General features: G+C 42.4%; 1 protein-coding gene across 2 annotated transcripts in view; it reads right to left on the reverse strand.

The window, feature by feature from the left end:
- The window catches only part of KANK4 (KN motif and ankyrin repeat domains 4), a 56,654-nt gene extending 43,168 nt beyond the window's left edge, over positions 1-13,486 (reverse strand). The window contains exon 1 of one of the 2 annotated variants that reach the window (XM_072997723.2): positions 13,348-13,486. The gene's annotated coding sequence lies outside the window, so the exon portion shown is untranslated. Of the gene's footprint in view, positions 1-13,134; positions 13,157-13,347 lie in introns of those variants that run through there. The other variant, XM_072997724.2, reaches the window with a different exon arrangement.
- Positions 13,487-17,493: the final 4,007 nt, after the last annotated feature.

Raw genomic sequence — 17,493 nt, forward strand, 5'->3', positions numbered from 1 at the left:
ATGGTCAATGGGACTTACTCCCATTATGTGGACATGAACTCCTCCAGGTGTAGTAAGACTTAGTCTATCGTAAGGGCATTTAGTTGAGATGATGTATTTGGACAAATGGTTCCCAGCCTTGCGTCTCCCAGGTGCTCTTGGACAGCAACTCCCAGAAACCCCAGCTGAAACAGTTAGTGGTGAAAAAGGGGTTCTGGGATTTGCAATCCAAGAACACCTGGGTTACCAAAGCTTGGGAACCACAGGATTCGAGAACTGGACTAAGATTTCAGAGACTGGTGATGAACTCTCTAGTTATCCATGAAATTCATTACATGGCTTTTGGCAAGACACACTATCTCCACTTCACCTATTTAACAGGGTGGTTGTGAGAATCAAATGAGGAGAGGGAAAGACATATACAGTATGTCACCTTGTGATTCACTGGGGGAAAACAGTGGGGTCTAAATGTACAAATCCTCACGATCGATCAAGAAATTTAGGAGTGCAACACTAGATCCAAAAGTTTATAGGCAAGCCTACTGCAAAATGGAAAGTTTTGGTGCTATAGTATCCTGCTTCCCTTCTTGATTTCATTTACTGGACAAATCTGTAGATTCTGCAAGTTCTAAAAAAAGACATTGCTTTTTTAATGTATTTCTCACACCTTCCTAGTTTCTCTTTCATACATTGTATGAATGTATTGCAAAGTACATTTTAGAGTAAATCCTGCTGAGAGATGTAAAAAAAGCCAGCCGCCACACTTAAACAGACAGCGATCCATATGCCATGAATTATTCCTTTCTTCTGCCATACATGGTTAAATACACCACCTTTCATTTCCTACCAAATTCTACAGTCTTCAAGGCATAGAATTCCTAAATTTGAGACTATCCCGAGAGACATAAATTCCATGCTCTGCCGACCACTGCATGAAATCTTATTAGAAAGCAACTGGCGGGATAAAATAAAGCAAAAGAAAAGTTGATCTAAATGTAAAAACTAAGACGTCAGGCTCTATTATCCCATGAAACAGCACTTACCAGGCAGTAATGCCCTTTGATCTGTGCTATTAAAAAAGTGATTAGACCAAAACACAAGTGAACTTCTGAGAAATTATGGAATTCTGATGGGTATAGGAGGCCATGCTTCTCTAGACTGATGAAATCCCTCTGACTTATACCAGCTGAGTCTGATGCTGTAGCAAAGGGTGCTAGAAACCGCCTTCCTATGGTCCTGAGAAATAAAGTCAGTAATGTAAAGGAGTGACTTTTTGAAAGAAATCTTCAGCTAACAAAGAGGAAATTTGTTTTCACATGGCTATGGGAACACTGGAATGCTATTTTGAGGACTGGCTTATTGTGCAGAATAACCCAAGAAGGGCATTAGAATTAGAATGAGAAGAACAGACAGAACGCATTGGGTCAGTCTGATAGCCTGTGTCATGTACAGTATTGTATTTCACAAAAAAAAAAAAAAAACACTCTTCCATTTGACAGCATCATCCTTTGGAAGGACCGTCCAGTCCAAACACTGTTTAAAGATAATGAAATAAGAGAAAACAAGGGCCTTGAAGTTGCCCGTCAACAAGTGCCACCAGAACAGCAGACAGGGTGCAGTCTTCCTCTATTCAGTGGGTACATATTGTATTTAGAGTTAGATTTACCAGCTATCAGGGGCAGCTGCTGGGAGCTGCAAGTTAACAATGGCTGAAATCTACTAGTCCTCATGTAAGATTTGTGTAGCTTAACACCACTAATTGTATATAACTGACAAGGTGCCAGGGTGCATCTCGACTGAGCAGTTGGAAACATGGCCAGTCATGTAATCAAAACACATCCCTGCACCTCTCAATTCATCTCAGTTAGCTGTGGCAACTTACACAAAACGTACATGAACATCAATAGGATTCTGGCCATTCTATGAAGGGTGCCTATGGCTAGTTTCCTTATAATAAATCCCTCTAAGTGCACCTCTGTGCACAGACATGTTTTGATTCCATGATTGGTAATGCAGATCTACATTTCCTTTTGTCATTTTTGGCAAAATGTAAGTGGTCACTCTAGCTACAGAGAAGCACTGAAGAAAAGGTAGCAAGAAATACAACTGGTGATGCCATACTATTCACTATGTGCTTGCCTCTGTATCCCTATGAATAAATGCAGCCATCTCTAATAAGCATAACCATTAGTAACACCATAAAAACCATACAGTCACAATTTGTCAAAGGAAGTCTATGTGCAAAGACAATGAGGGGAATCAGGCCCTGCTGGCCAGTTATTTAAAAACAGAGCAGTCCTTACATCAAGTCACTTCTCTCTTTTTTTATAAGGGACCTTACCAGACCTGAATGCATGTGAACTAACCCATCCAATCAAAATCAGCTGCTGATTAATTAATAATTACTTGGTACAACATTGAATTTCTTCTAAATAATTGGCAAAACTTTCCAATGGGTCTGGCTCCCTGGGCAGTTAAATAGCTCTTTAACCAGATGGCAATGATGAATATATACAGCCATCTACTGTGACTAAAAGTGCTCATTTGTTTTTCTAGATAATGCTTTGTCTGAATTTCTTCTCAGAATTTGTTCTCAGGCATGCAGCCCTCCTCTCAGTTTTTCTACAAAACCTTCTTCATGAAGCTTACACAGAAAAGAAAAAGACTATTCCTTCACACTCGTCTCCTGTGACCACAGAGTTTGTACAATCATTTCTCCTACTCATTTTGTTGCATCATTTCTAACATATCCTGGCAGTCAGATCACAAAAATAAGGCAGTTTATAAAGGGTAAATCATTAACCTACTAAAGTGAATGACAAAGGTCCCATTGACTTCTCTGGGATAAGAAAACTTGGCTGGTAGTCAAAAGGCATGACCTGCCTTCCCCAAATGGGCTTGCACCTTCAGTAAATGTGTAGCCTGGACTGAAGGTCAACATTTTGCCCACCAAATACTTACAGAATTGCATTTTTGCAATGCTAGACAAAAGGCTGTTTTTGTCATCATGAATTAATGCAATAGTAGAATTTCTGCATGATAGGAGACTAGGGAATGTAGTTATCATAAATTCAAGGTGGTTCTTAATTACTCATGTTTTTTTCCAGTGACTACTCAGAAAAAGCAGTATGGGGGAGCACAGATCATGGATAATCCTCAGTCACAAATCTCCCTATTATTCAGCCGTCTAGCAAAACTAGGGGCTCTTTCACAGTGTTCAATGTATAGACTGGATTTGTTTGAAATGACCTCCAATACATCTGTAAGACTAAAGGTAAAGGTTCCCCTTGACAATTTTTTTTGTCCAGTCGTGTTCGACTCTAGGGGGCGGTCCTCATCCCCGTTTCCAAGCCATAGAGCCAGCGTTTTGTCCAAAGACAATCTTCCGTGGTCACATGGCCAGTGCGACTTAGACACGGAACGCTGTTACCTTCCCACCGAGGTGGTAACTCTTTATCTACTTGCATTTGCATGCTATCGAATCGCTAGGTTGGCAGGAGCTGGGACAAGCGACGGGCGCTCACTCCGTCATGTGGATTCGATCTTACGACTGCTTGGTCTTCTGACCCTGCAGCACAGGCTTCTGCAGTTTAGCCCGCAGCGCCACCACGTCCCATTCTGTAAGACTAGAGATACATTTTGTTCCTCAACCATCACAGTATTTTCTCTTTCTTCTTTAATTTGCGTCCCTCCCTTCTCCCATAACTGATATTTAAGAAAGTTGCATCCTTTTTGGATGTGAACTCTGTGTTTTACAGAAATAAATGGCTTCGTGGCTTTTACTGCTATTCAGTGAGCTCAGGTTAGCATACATGGCTTTCTTCCTTCACACTTTACCCTCACAGCAACTCTATGAGGTACATCAAGCTGAGAGAGTGTGACTGGACAATTGGTCACCTAGTCAAGCTTCCTGGATGAATGGCAATTTGAAGCTGGGTCCCCCGGTCCTTGCCCAGCAAATTAATTAAAACAGCACACTAATGGTGCTGCCATATTGCCATTGTGCATGTCCAGAGTGCTGCAATTTAAAACAGCTGGAGAAGAAAAGCTAGATTATTTGTATGCTTTGTGTCATGATGGAAATAAACAGGTTTGCCAATAAAAAGAAAAGTCACCTGACATGTAGCCTGGAAAAGTCTCCAAAGACAAACCAGCCTAAACATGCAAAAGGAAAAAGGGAATTTTATGTTTATTTTAGTATAATGATAACCGTGTGCCATCAAGTCAATTCTGATTTATGGTGACCTTTTTCAAGGTTTCCAGGTGGAGAATACACAGAAGTTGTTTACTATTCCCTTCTCCTGGGGACATCCTGGGACTGTGCAGCTTGCCCAAGGCCACACAGGCTGGCTCACAAGAGACATATTAGGGAATCAAACTCTCAACCTCTTGTTCCACATCAGATACCTAAACTAGCCAGCTTTTAAATTTAATATAGGAATAGCTTATTCTGAAAATCAACCTCCTCCCTCCCTCCCTCCTTTCCTCCTTTCCTCCTTTCCTTCCTTCCTTCCTTCCTTCCTTCCTTCCTTCCTCCCTCCCTCCCTCCCTCCCTCCCTCCTTTCCTCCTTTCCTTCCTTCCTTCCTTCCTCCCTCCCTCCCTCCCTCCTTTCCTCCTTTCCTTCCTTCCTTCCTTCCTTCCTTCCAGCACATTAACACTAAGATCACTCCATTTAAGGCAGCACTACATAGGTTTTAAACTAATTTGTGACCAGAAATAACAGCCTGGTCTTTAACTTTTCCTACATGTTTCATCATGAATAATGATCCATTTGAATTGGAACGGATGCAGTATATTCTACTCCGCCAAGCGTGGATTGCATTTAAAAAGACCACACTTTCCGTATTCTCTTTCTTTATGTAACTCACCAGTAGACATTTTCCTGCTATGTAACCAAAAGGATGACAAACAAATATCATCAAGAGATAAATTAAGCAGTAACAACAAGACAAGCAGGTACATCAAAAGCAACAAAACATTGCCTGCTGTGGGTGCCAAACAACATATGGAGCTTACAGCTGAAAGCCTAACTTACAAAAATATGTATTTTGCTCTTTAAGAAAAATAAAGCATCAAAGCAATTGTGATGTCATATTTCTATGGAAAAAGAAGCTAGTAGTGCAGAGAAAAAGAGGATTGCATTACAGAAAATGGAATGTATGCAAATGCACTCTGGGTTTAATTGTTCTCATTACTGACACTTTGAGAAGATAACTCAAGAATGTATGAATGGATATATGAATTAATACAGGGGATACAAAAAACCAGGGAGAGTGGTTCTAAACTTTCCCTCTTGGCTAAGAATTAAAATAGTAATGTGCCAGAATTAGAATGGAGACATGATAGCAACATGTATTATTTGCACAAGAAAACAAAGATTAAGAAACATGACTAAGGACATTTCCTTTGCCCAGACTAGGAAACTGTCTTCTGACAATAAATGTGGGAAATCATGTTTGAGTGAAAGTAACAAAGACAATGCTTTCTATTTCATCTAATGAAATATTTTTGAAAATAAGGTGAGAAAAGAATATTTAAAGCATCCTCACATTCAGAGGGACAAATCAGTCAAAGTTTTCTTTAAATGTTGCTTTCTTATCAGAATAATTTAATGGACAATTTATCCAATGTGATTTTTAACCAAAAAGAACTGTGAATTCCAGACTGATTATTTGTTCTGGCACCACACATACACCTCACAAATTCATATAGATTAATTTTGGCTTATTAGAAAATACCGTTCAAAGGATTCAGACAAGTTTGATACAACATTATACATTCCATTGTCAATTTTCCTTATCTCTTCCTTGATCTCACACACATTGTGACACAATTATCTGATGAGAAACAGAGTTCTCCCATCAAGAGAAGGACAGGTTTTTTTCCCTGATACTTCATGGTACATTAGACATAGGGAATGCGGTAGACATAGTATATCTTGACTTCAGCAAAACCTTTGACAAAGAGCCTCACGATATTCTGATTAGCAAGCTAATTAGGAGAGGGCTGGAGAGAACTGTCAGGTGGATACACACTTGTCTACAGAATCATACTCAGAGGGTGATGATTAATGGCTTCTTCTCAAATTGGGAGGAAGTAACAAGTGGGGTACCCCAGGGTTCAGTCCTTGGCCCAGTGCTCTTCAACATTTTTATTAATTACCTGTATCAGGGGATACTGGGAAAGCTAATCAGATTTGTGGATTACACAAAACTGGATGGAATAGCCAACACTCTGGAAGATAGAAACAAAATTTAAAATGATCTGGATATGCTTGAGCACTGAGCTGTAAACAACAGAGTGGAATTCAACAGGGATAAGTTACACTTAGGAAAAAGTGCAATTGCACTTAGGAAAAAGAAACCAAGCACACAGTTACAAGATGGGGATACCTGGATCATCAATACTACAAGTGAGAAGGATCTCGGAATCATCGTAAATCACCAGCTGAATATGAGCCAACAGTATCATGTGGCTTCAGAAAAAGGAAATGCTATTTGAAGCATACTCTCAAAATCCTGTCCAGTTGTGGACACTGCACTTCAAGAAGGATGCTGATAAATTTGAACTAGTTCAGAAGAGGGTGACAAGGATGGTCAGGGGGCTGGAAACTAAGCCCTGAGAAGACAGACTGAAAGAACTAGGATTTCTTTAGCCTTGAGAAAAGAAAACTGGGGGGAGATATGATAACACTTTTCAAATACAGTGGTGCCTCGCTTAATGAGGATAATCTGCTCCAGCGAAATCGCTGTAGAGCGAAATCCTTGTTAAACGAAATAAAAAATCCAATTGAAACGCATTGAAAACCCGTTCATTGTGTTCCAATGGGCTGAAAAACTAACCGTCCAGCGAAGATCTTCCATAGGGGCGGCCATTTTCAGTGCCTGTAAAGTGAGGAATCTGTCCAAAAACACAGCAGGGTGCCATTTTACACAGCGGGCGGCCATTTTGAAGCCGCCTATCAGCTGTTTTAGAAACGGCGTAATGCGAAGAATCGGTTCCCGAAGCAGGGAACTGATTGCCGCAAAGCGGATTTTGCCTATTAAAACATCATTTTGCTATTGCAAAAGCGATTGCAAAACAGTCATCGTATAGCGGTTTCATCATTTAACAAGGCAATCATTAAGCGAGGCACCACTGTACAGTACTTGAAAAGCTGTCATACAGGGGAGGGGCAAGATCTGTTCTCAATCATCCCAGAGTGCAGCACAAGCTCATGCTACAGGAAGCCAGATTTAAGTTGAATATCAGGAAAAACATTGTAACTATTAGAATAATACAGCAATGAAATCAATTACCTTGTGAGATGCTGAGAACTCCAACACTGGAGGCATTCAAGAAAAATTTAGACAACCACCTGACAGATTCTATATGATTAAAAGGTCCTAATGCTGATAAGAGTAACTCAAAATAAATATTGAACAGAATGTACGCAACCAGGTTCTTCTATAATTGACCGATTTAACAGAAGACATACTATACATAGATTACCCTTATTGCTTAGTTAAATCCAGTATCAGAATAATCCTTAAAGGTGTTGTTATGAGTTGTAACTAGTTATTTTGACAACTGGAAAAAGCAGCCACGTCTCCCATCAATTCTGCCCTGAAGTATGTGGATGAACTGCCCATGAAAAAGAAGAGGGAGAATGTGGCATTCCCCCCAGAAGATAGAGATTCCATGCTAAGTTCACTGATTCTCAAGCTCTGCTTGGGCCCTCCCTTTTGCATTCATGGCAACCACTGGAAAGGAAAGGAAAGGTAAGGACAGAAAAAGAAAGGGAGATCCATACCATGACAATTGGAAAGCATTAGAGGACTGGTAGTATTCCTGAGGATACCCAGTGTGGTTTAGTGGATAGTGTGAGGGAGTAGGACTCAAAAGGTCTGGGTCTGAATCCTTGCTCAGCAATGGCAGCTCACTGGTGGTGTGGAACTGGTAAAGGTAAAAGTAAAGGTAAAGGTTCCCCTTGACATTTAGTCCTGTCATGTCCGACTCTAGGGGGCGGTGCTCATCCCCGTTTCCAAGCAACAGAGCCAGCGTTTGTCTGTAGACAGTTTCCATGGTAATGTGGCCAGTGTGACTAGACACGGAACATCGTTACCTGCAGGAGCTGGTAAAAATATTTGAATATCTCACATTGAACGTTCTATTAGAGTTGCTACAAGTTGGTTCTAAAGTGATGGCACATAACAGTTTTTTGAGAGGCACCTTCTACAGAACCTTATGAACAGAGAGACCACCATCCTTTAATGCTTTGCAGTTCCCATCAAGCATAGAAAGCTCCACTCCTTGCCTCCTCCATGCTTAATAGCCATTGCTGCAGAGAGAATCTTGGCATGAAACAGGTGTGTATAAGGAAATGTCTCTGAGAACCTGGATCTTTTGGCTAACCATACCAGAATTCTAGCTTGAGGAATTTCTGCTGAATTCTGGTAGCTGTAATGAAAAGCAGAAGTCAAAGCCTCATGCCTAGACATTGCAAGGCTCAGATAATCTTACCAAAAGGATTTACCTCTCATATTATTCTCCACAACTCAGTCACTGGAACTTTGCAGGAACAGCCTGTGACAATAATGTTACAAGCTGTCTAATTAATTGTAAGAAATGTTGATCTTTCATAAAATCCGGTCTCAGCTCATTTGTGGCTTTAATGTTAATACCAGCACTCAGAACTGTGCCTGGAAATTTTATATGAACAAATTGGAACTAAGGCACATATGTAATTTTGATGATATATGTATATACAGAAAGACTGAGATCCTAATCCTCTGGAGGCATTATGTAGATAACGCATTTGTTTTATGCCAAGAAAATGAAACAACTTTGAAGGGTTTTGGAAAAATGTAGACACAACAGCACATTCTTCAAAATCAAATATATTTTGTATAGAGTTCACATCTGAGTGGAGGACACAGAACACACATTATCTTCTGATGTGTTAGTATGTGTACTGCACATTCATTTTTCCTTCACATTAGTCTGTTTATAGATTACCCAGCATAGAAAACTATTCTTTTCTTTTCAAGAATGAGTAAACTTTCCAGCCACAAAGAGCTTTTTTACCTATTTTTTTACAGCTGCCCTGAAAGCAGCAAATGTAGAAGGGCAAGATATAAATAGGTTTCATAAGATGATGTGATATCCCTTTGACAATAAGAGACATTGAGTTTATTATTAAACAACAGAAATGAAACATGGCACACTCTTTTTCTTTCTTTCTTTCTTTCTTTCTTTCTTTCTTTCTTTCTTTCTTTCTTTCTTTCTTTCTTTCTTTCTTTCTTTCTTTGCAAGTAGAGACTGATGTCTGTTGTTTTTTAAATAATATTCTTTGCTACATATAATCATAGAAGCAGAAGGTACCTTAGAGGCTCAGATCATCTTGTCCAACACCTGCTTAGTGAAAGAGCTGCAGTGCATCAGCAGCACCCTCTGTTTAAATACATTGTAGAAAAGAAATCCCCTCCATTTTTGAAACAGATTGTTCCACAGTCCTTAATGTTTGGGCCTACAGTTTGGCCAGTCTGTTTGTCTGCAATTTTAGGATGGCCAGATGAAAAAGAGGACAAGATTTCTGTACTGGATCTTTTAGAAGATCTGATGTGGGATGGCTATTTCTTGTTTGTAAGAGTGCCACTTCCACATAAGCTCAACTTAGGTACAGTAAGACCCCCATATCCACTGGGGATTGGATTCAAGCTGTCCCCGTGGATACTGAAAACTGTGGATAAGAGAGAGAGAGAGCAGGAAAAAATTATTTTCACATGCATTACCCACCTGGCCACTAGAGGATGTCAGATACCATGCTATGTGTTCTTTGCTAACATGTTTTCATAGCACAGTCACAGCCTCTGGCTTCTTTTAGTGGCCATTTCTGGTAATACATGTGAAAATAGTTTTTTCTAGGTTTTTCTTTTAACATTTTAAATATTTTCAGACCATGGATAAGTGAATCAGTGGATACTGATCCTGTGTATAAGGGTTCCTACTTTATTAGTAAATAGATTTGAATAGTATGCCAACTATTTATTGATTTCAATGGCTTGTTAGTGATAATCTTAAGACTTTTTCAACCGAAGAATAAAAAGAGATTTTTCTGGGCATTCAATTTATCTATTTTGCATGGGGCAAAAACATAACAGATATTTGGAAGAAGAGAATAAATTGTACAAGGTGTGAAATATTTATTTGGTTCATCCTGGAATTAACCCTTTTAGGGATAAATGCCAGCTATGATGAACACAAGCTTCAATAAAGGTCTATACATTTCTCAGGGAGGTGATCAATCATCAGACTTTCTGCCTTACAAGGGGACAACGAGGGGGGCTTTTGTTTGCTTTTCCCTTAAAGGTCTGGTGGATAAACTGTTGAGAAAAGCAAATAAATTGCTACCTCCTGTCTCCTCCCACTTCTGGGAGGATGTTTTCTACTGGGCTTTTTTAAAAAAGTGATACAGCTCACACGCACTGCCCTAATACATTTGGGCATATTTCTATGGCCCTGCCATAGAGCCAAGGAAAGGATTAGTTTGCCAATATCCTAAAGTGCACTTGCTGAAAACAACCCAAAATAAACAAATTCTACCAGCATTAAAAAAGAATAAAAACCAATGACAGAGGCCAGAAAGGTGCACATAGGATCACTCTAGTGGCAGGCTATTTCACTCCAGCAAAGACATCATTTGATTGCCCTCTTTAGGAATGAACCAGGCCATTTCTGCAGCAGACCAAACAGCAGGTTAAATGCCTGTGTAGTCAACATCTATATTAATTTTTCCAAGTCTTCATTAAAACGACAGGTGAAAAATGAGTCCCTTGTTTTGTTATTATCACCTCCGCTTTTGAACTACTGTGTAATTCTCATGGGCACCTATTAGAGTTTCCTATGACATTCTTAAATAGGTTTAGAAACATATAATGTCCACACATGGCATGCAAAACATAGTACTATTTTTAAAAAATACTTCCCAAAAGAAATACTTTGTTTCTGTACTTTGCAATTACTCTCATATCCCTCCATAAGAAAAAACAGAAACAGGCAATCACTGCTGGAAATGAGCAACACATAAATGGATTTCCAAAGTTCTTCAACTGTTTCTGGAAAGGGTTATGTTGGAAGGAGCAAAAGTATCTCTTCTTCCACAGCATGTCCAGCTATTTTCAAATGCCTTTTTCCCTTACTCTGCTTAATTCTTCGAAGGTATCTGGTGCAGAAGCTGTTTTGCCATTATCTCTGCAAATAAGTCTTCATTTCTCCCTCTCTCTCCCTCCTCTCAGACTGAATGCCTCATAAAGATGCAAGGTGTGAGGTACTGTGGGGAATGCAGAAAAGTAGCCAGACTGCCAGTGCAGTTGCTGCCACCCACTGCCACCGCTTACACAGCAGAAGCACTACAAAACAAAACTTAGTAACATATGAAACAGCCTTGTGGTGTGCCAAACCTTTGGTTGATCTGGGGCAGTATTGTCACCTCTGATGGGCAGCAGCAATCCACGGTTTCAGTCAGCATCCTTACCTGGCCTCCTGGTATTGCTTATCTCATGCAAGTACCAGCTGGGCCCTACTCTGCTTATCTTCTGAAGCCAGAGAAGAGCACTGCTGGTCCATGCCATAGGGTGACAGCAGAAATAAGCTGTGGTCCTGCTGGAGAATTGCTTCTTTGCTTTGAGAAATGGAACTGGAAATTCAGTGAAAGAGAACTCCCACACATCCTTTCTCACATATAGGATGAAGAACTTGGAAAGGCCATTGATGTGCCACTCTCTGATCCATCTTGCAACAAAAAGCTTGAAGGTATCAACAGGCTTCTATGCACAACAGTGTGTCACCACTGTGAGGGACTCTGCCACCATCGTCCCTAGGACTCAGCATCTGTAGACCTGCACTAGTGAAAAGGCAGTCCTGGTTTTGGACACAGGAGTCAAGGTGAGCAAGAGATGGGTTGTGAGTGGTCCTTTGACATCTGCCTATTAAAAAAAGGAAACTGCTCCTCTGTCCTGGAATAAGCAACCTGTAAATCTGAATGCTTCAGTGACAGCAAACCATCAAGTGGATTGATTGAACTGTGTCTGCCTGACCCTCAACTGAAGATTTTCACAGACGTTGGCTATCCATGATTCATTCCATTAAGGTAAAACCAGTACTGTTTATTAAAATGGACTGCTAATGGAAAAAAGGCTAACATTTCAATCAAGGAACTCCTTCTAAAAGAGGAGGAGATAATAGATTGAATACTGTTCCAGATCCTTTCCAAAAGATTGCTTGAAGAACAGATGGACCTGCCAATTCACCCTTAACTCTTGCAAAAGGAGAGGGGCCTCCTGAAAGCAAAGAACTCTGTATTCTTTCTGGAACACTCTCATCTATTAAACTTTTCCAGGTACCTGGTGTAAGTCCCTGTTGTTGTGTGCTGTCAAGTCACCTCTGGCTTATGGTGACCTGGTGAATTAGTGACCTCCACAAGAGTTGATCAATAACAGCCCTGTTCAAATCCTACAAACTCTAAGTTGTGGATCCTTTTTATTGAGTCAATCCATCTCATGTGTTGTCTTCCTCTTTCCCTGCTGCCTTCAACTTTTCCTAGCATTACTGTCTTTCCCAATATGCAGAAAGTCCAAGCTGCAAACTAAGACCTGAACAAAGTAAGAGGAGAACCAGAGCAGACCAAGTGAGTTGGAGCACAAGTCAGCTTGACATGACCGTCTTTCCAGAGCAACGGCAGATACCACCGCATCCTATCCTTCCCAGGCGCTGGGCTGCGTTTGGAAAGCCACTGCCTTAGTGTTTTTTTTTCCGGATTGCAATAGGACGAGCACAGAGTGCAGTGTATAGATTTCTTTTTGCAAATGACCCTGCAGAGGGCAGCCGCTATAGACATCGCATGCATAATACAAGCAGGGAGGCAGGCAGGCAAGATGTTAACGGCTGCGGGATTGGGGTGGGGGGGAAGTCACCATCGGCGTCAATTATTGCCATTATTAGTATTATCGAGGGTTTGCCCCGTTGGCATTCACCCGCTAACTCGGCTCGCAGCAGCCTCCTCGCTGCGCACAGAATGAAGTCACCCGCAAGCCCCCCCCCACCTCGTCTCCCCCCCCCCCCGATGCCTGGCCGCGGCTACACGCCCCCTTTCATTCTGCCCCTCTCCTCCTCACCTTCGGCCCGGCGAAGCTCTTCCCAGGTGGTCAGAAGAGCCTGGCCGCCCCCGCCCCGCCCCGCCCCTCCTTGAGATGCCGTGCCCGGGGGAACCCGGTCAAGGACCCCCGCATCGGTCCGCGATCGACCACGCTCGAGGCGGCGCGGGGGGAAGCCGGGCGGGCAGGCGGGAAGGGCCGGCGCTGGCAAGCGGGCAAGTTTGCACTCTTTACCTGGACCCCGGAGGGGGGGCGGCGGCGGCGGCGGCTGCAGAGGGCGGCGGGCGGGAGGCAGCCCATCAGCCCGCAGCGAGGCAGGAGTCCGCCGGCCCTCGGCGCCCACCTCCAGCTGCGGCTGGGCGGCTGCAGGCTCGCCTCCCCTCCCCTCCCCTCCCCTCGCCGGCAGCTCCCCCTCCCTCGGCCGGCAGCACAGCGCTCTCTGGAGTCCGCCGGGCGCGGGGCTGCTGTCGGCGAGCCGCCGCGCTCCCTGCAGGGGAGAAGAATCTGCCCACAATGCTCCGCCGTCTCTCTCTCGCTCTCTCTCTCACTCACTCACTCACTCACTCACACACACACACACACACACACACACACACACGGGGGGGGGGCTAGCTAACTCCGGCTGGTCGGCAGAGGACCATCCCCGAGACTGCGTGGGGGGGGGGAGTCCCTATTAGGCGGGGATCCCCCGAAAAGCAGAGGCGCGGGTGACGGGACTTCCGAGGGAACCGAGTGCGGAGCGAATCAGACCGGACTCTGCCCACATCCTCCTCCCCTCTGATCGAAAGCCTTGGATTCGTGGACCGCTTGCATTTCGGTCTCCCACCCGCCCGCCTCCTTCCAAGCCCAGCGCCAGGATCGGTCCCCTGGCTCCCAGTTGCTCTCTCCCCGGCAACAACAACAACCTTGTGAAGCTGAGCCCCGGGCAGAGGGAGACGGGCTCGTCTGTCCCCTTGACCGAGTGCCGGCTAGAGACACGCCTGGCCGGGCCTTTCTTTCGCCCTCTCTTGGGACCCATTGCCCAGCCCAGAGGCAATTGTCTACCTTGAGAGTGGAACTGCGCGCCAAGACAAGCGGGGGGGTCCAAAAATCGGTGGTCAGGCGGTTTGCGGGAGTCGTAGTTGGAAAACTGTAGCTCTTGTCAGGGCAGCTTAAAACACAGAGATACTGTATATTCTTAGGGAGGTTGGCAGCTGGACACAGGAGGGAGCTTGAAGCGCCTGGGAGAGGCGTTGCCCCTGGGCCTTGCTTCAAATGCTGGGATCTGGCCTTTGAGCATTTGCAGCCACAGCAGCTCTTTTGAGCATGGGCAGAGTGTCTGTAAACTAGGCCTCTCTCTCTCCTCAGGAAATACAGAGAAATGCTCTTGGATCAGAAGATGCTTGCTTAAAAAAAAAACTATACACACACTGTAAAGTCCCAGGGAACTTGGTGGAATTCAACTTCGGAGCGAAGCCAGATGTTTCTGAAATGCTGTTGGGCATATTATTGGTGAACCCCTTTGCACCAGCGGAGGTTTACCAAGGCATTAAGGGGGACAGTGCATGCAAAGGCTATGTCTGATCTGTGCAAACAACATGGACTATTTCACTATGGAGTTTTGTGTGGGCTGGGAGAATATTTCTTACCTCTCTTCCCTAGACTTAAATCTGAAAGAGCTGGGGCTTGGTTCTCTACTTGTACAAGACTGCCCACAACAGAATTTTTTGTTCATTCCAACTATTTTTTAACCAGCCTGACTCCTTTAAAAAGGACCCAAAGCAGTTTACGACAATTAAAAGACAGTATTCAAGCTAATAACAGTGAATATGCAGTATTAAAAGGATCAGTGAATACAATAGTACAAAAAACAAAACAAAAAAAAGCAACACAAAATATTTTCAAGACAATCTTTCTTCAGATTGTTGTAAGGTACAACAATCTGTTTTACAAGGCCCACTTGGCAGCCTTTCACTAAAGGAAAGCTTGTCTGAAGAGAAAGGTCTTCGCCTGCTTCTCAGAGGACAGTAAAGATGGGGCTAGCCTAGCCTCCTGTGGGACGGAGTTCCAAAGTCTGGGAGCAGCAACAGAGAAGGCCCTCTCCTCTGTCTCCACCAAACACATCTGGGAAGGTGGTGGGACCAAGAGGATGGCCTCTGTTGATGATCTTAACACTCTAGCAGGCTCATAAAGGGAGATGTGTTCATTGAGATAGCTTGGGCCCAAGTTGTTTAGGGCTTTATAGGAAAAAAAATGGTTCTCCAGAGATTCACAGTTTTTCTGTAGGATATATAATCTGTAAAGTAACGATATCCCCACAAACATGTGGAAAACATTTCACAGGGCTGGGCCGAGCCTGTGCCCCTGGGCATATGTGTTCCTTGAGTTTCCATGCATGAGATTCAAGAATACAGTATGACTTTTCATGGCTGAGTGAGAAACATCCCTCAGATTCAAATCCTAAAGTTGAAAGGTGAAGATTTTATGTGAGAATCCTTTTCTGGAAGCAAACTGTGCAAGTTACAAAGTTACAGAAGAGACTTTAGCAACTGTCAGTTTTTTCCCATTTCATATATTCCCTCTGAAACAATGTACCCATTGATAAATTTTGAAAACAATATTCACTAAACTTGTCACTTCTAGCTTGAACACTCTTTATCCAGTTATACCAATGAAACTTAATCTCTATATATGTAAATATTTGGAGAAGATAAAATATGTCTGAGACGATTTGAAATCTCATATGGACATTTCCATGGACTGATGCCAATGTACGTAGATTTCCATGGACTGATGCCAATGTATGTAGATTTCCATGGACTGATGCCAATGTATTATAATAATTAGATTGTCAGAACTGAGGGCACCCAGTTCAAATCCCACAAATACAAGAAATTCACTCGATGGGCAGCCAGTCAATCTCTCTCAACTATGCTTAATAGGGTTATTGTAAGGATACAATGCATTGTGTGTGAGAGAGAGGGTGGGGGGGGAGAGGGTTGTGACCCTTTAGGCTTTTTGAGGAAAGGAGGAAATAAGCAGATAAAGTAATTCCTCCAAGGCTTTAAATGAAAATTGATTAAGCCTTCTTCTTTCACCATACTATTATTGTTGCACTATATGCACTGACAAGTATTATGTCGATGAAATCCTGTCCACTTTCCATCAGTGGGCCTGAGAAGAGCCAAAACTGGGCAGCATTGGCAAAATAGGCAGTGTTTACAAAGGTTAATGCCAGCTTTGACCGCAGACTGCCCTTTTCTTACCTATGCATTATGACCCAGTGCTGTTTTCTAATGGTATATTCTTATTTTATTTATTTATTTATTTATTTATTTATTTATTTATTTATTTATTTATTTATTTATTTATTTATTTATTTATTTATTCATTCATTCATTCATTCATTCATTCATTCATTCATTCATTCATTCATTCATTCATTCATTCATTCATTTAACTTATATGCCGCCCACTCTACCCAAAGGTCTCTGGGCAGCTTACAACAATTAAAATTCAATTAAAATACAATAAAAGATAAAATGATTAAAATACAATTCTTGTCAAAATAGGTGGTCTGACACCCAAATGAGGTAAAGTCGGCAGCTGGTAGGTGCCGTGAGTCTGAACACAGGCTCAGAGTACCACCCTGAAGAGGACAATGAACCTGTCAACCTGAACCTGTAAGGATGGCTCTCTCTAGGCTAGTTATTCCAAACCTTGGGTTCCCAGATGTTCTTGGATTGCCACTCTCAAAAAATCATGGCCAGCACAGCTAGTGGTAAAGACTTCTGAGAGTTGCAGTCCAAGAACATCTGGGGACCCAATATCATGGGGAAGCCTTGGCCAGCTCACCTTTATACGTTCCTAGGTTGTTCTCATTCTTTTATAGCTGCTTTTTCCTTGTGTGATAACTTTGCAACTTGGGGGGAGAATCTCTTCCATATTCTGTCTGATCAGTAGGTTCTTGTCCAAGAGTATAGGTTTCTGCATAAGGAGAGTCAAATGTTGCAGCACACTCCTTTCTTTTACAGCAATCTATAGCCTTTCATAATCCATACAGTCAAATGCTTTATGTTAATCTATAAAGCATAGACAGGCTATTTTTCTGAAATTGTTTGGCGTGTTCCAGTAGCCAATGTAGCCAATGTATGTTTGCAATGTGATATATATTGCTTCTTCCTCTTTTGAATCTAGTTCAAACATCTTAAGTTTCTTGCTCCATGTATGGTAAAATCTTGGCCATTACTTCGCTTGCATGAGGAATTAATGCAATGGCCTTAACTGCAGAATTTTTTGGGACCAAAATGCACAGGGAATGCTTCCAATCTGTAGATGATTGTTTTGTCCCCGTCCCCCTACCTTTTGACATATTCTTTTTAGAACTTAGAATCTGTCTTT

Source organism: Pogona vitticeps, chromosome 4, assembly GCF_051106095.1.
Source record: "Pogona vitticeps strain Pit_001003342236 chromosome 4, PviZW2.1, whole genome shotgun sequence".
In the NCBI taxonomy this organism is placed as follows: Eukaryota; Metazoa; Chordata; class Lepidosauria; order Squamata; family Agamidae; genus Pogona; species Pogona vitticeps.